Genomic DNA, 2,016 nt, shown 5'->3' with positions numbered 1-2,016 from the left:
TATTGCATCACTCACACTAACAGCATTTCTGTAGAAAGTACTATCTGCATCTATCTTTCTTGCTTTTTCCTTGTTGGTTGTATGATAAGTAGAAGAAGTGGGGCTTTAACTTCCTTTGATTCTGAACCTGAGAGGACCTTCCTTAGATTAAGGAGGGAAGCAAAAGGAAAGAGAGTAGTTGGTGCTGAGGAAGAGGAGGAGTACTTTAAACCAGATATGGATGAGAATATGGAGAACCATCATGAAGAAGAGGCTCACAACCATGGCCGAGAAGGTCCAGCACATCAGGCTGGGCAAGAGAGAAGAGTTCTGGGTTCTTACATCAATCCAAACCCAGGAAACTGTGGAAGTAGCATCCAACGGCCAACCATACATGCCAACAACTTTGAACTAAAGCCACAGCTCATCACCCTTGTTCAGAACAATTGTTCATTCGGAGGAAGTATCCAAGAAGACCCCAATCAACATCTAACCATCTTCCTGAGGATATGCGATACTGTGAAGTCTAATGGTGTTCATCCTGACACTTATAGACTACTTCTGTTCCCTTTCTCACTCAAGGACAAAGCATCTAAATAGCTTGAATCCTTTCTAAAGGAGAGTTTAGCAACTTGGGAAGATGTGGTGAACAAGTTCTTGGCAAGATTCTATCCTCCTCAATGGATCAACAGGTTGAGAGCTAAGGTACAAACATTCAGGCAGCAGGATGGTGAGACTCTATATGAAGCATTGGAGAGGTTTAAAGACTTGACAAGAAGATGCCCGCCAGATATGTTCAATGAATGGGTGCAGTTGCACATTTTCTATAAAGGCCTTTCGTATGAATCAAAGAAGGCAGTAGACCACTCATCCGGGGGATCTCTGAACAAGAAGAAGACCATTGAAGAAGCCATAGATGTCATTGAGACTGTAGCAGAGAATGACTACTTCTATGCTTCTGAAAGAGGAAACACTAGAGGAGTGATGGAGCTAAACAACGTGGATGCACTGCTATCTCAAAACAAGATGATTACCAAGCAATTAGCTGACCTTACCAAGAAGATGGAGAGGAAACAAGTAGCAGTAATCACCACTTCAGTAGCAACCCAAGAAGGAGTGAATGAAAAAGCAGAGGGTGATCAGGAACAAGCCAACTACATTGGGAATTCACCTAGGCAGCACCATGACCCATACTCCAAAATATATAATCCTAGTTGGAGGAACCACCCAAACTTTGGGTAGGGAAATCAACAAGACCAAGGCCAAGATCAGAGACGCCATAACCCCAACAACAATGCAACTCACCAACACTCCACACAGAGATCATATGAACACCACCCTAACAACACCTCTCCACATCATTACCAAAACCAAAATAACCCTTCTCATCCCTCCAATCCCAACCCACCATATGCAAGGATTGAGATTCTACTTGAAGGCATATGCAAAGAAATTCAAGACAGTAAAGCATTCAGAGAAGAAGTGCGGTCCAATATGCAGAATCAAGATGCTACCATCAAGAAACTTGAGACACAAATTGGGTACCTATTCAAGCAAATTCCCAGCCACAACCTTCGCAGCGATACTGACTCAAACCTAAGGGAGGAATGTCAGGCTATCACCCTTAGGAGTGGGAAAGAACTAAAGGAAACCTCCCAGAAACCACAAGAAAAGGACTCAAGTGAAAAGGAAGAGGAGCAAAATGAAGTTCGAGTTTCCACTTCGAGTCCGCAAAAAAAGGAAGAAATGCTGAAGCCAGAAGTCCCAAGAGTCCCATACCCTCAGCAATTGAAGAAGAAGGGGGATGACAACCAGTTCTTAAGATTTTTGGAAATCTTTAAGAAACTACAAATCAACATACCCTTTGCTGAAGCAATAGAGCAAATACCGCTCTATGCCAAGTTTTTAAAGGAGCTAATGAATAAGAAGAGAAGCTGGAAGAGCAACGAGACTGTGATACTAACCGAGGAATGTAGTGCTATCATTCAGCATAAACTACCCCAAAAATTGAAGGATCATGGGAGCTTCCAGATCCCT

General features: G+C 42.9%; 1 non-coding gene across 1 annotated transcript; it reads right to left on the bottom strand.

Moving 5' to 3' along the window:
• Positions 1 to 669: 669 nt before the first annotated feature.
• LOC112781598 (small nucleolar RNA R71) lies at positions 670 to 776 on the bottom strand. The gene has a single exon (XR_003192366.1). It is a non-coding gene; the product is annotated as a small nucleolar RNA R71 (small nucleolar RNA).
• Positions 777 to 2,016: the final 1,240 nt, after the last annotated feature.

Source organism: Arachis hypogaea, chromosome 19 (assembly GCF_003086295.3).
Source record: "Arachis hypogaea cultivar Tifrunner chromosome 19, arahy.Tifrunner.gnm2.J5K5, whole genome shotgun sequence".
NCBI lineage: Eukaryota > Viridiplantae > Streptophyta > Magnoliopsida > Fabales > Fabaceae > Arachis > Arachis hypogaea.
The sequence above is the reverse complement of the archived record's forward strand: the minus strand, read 5'-3'. Positions and strand labels throughout refer to the sequence as shown.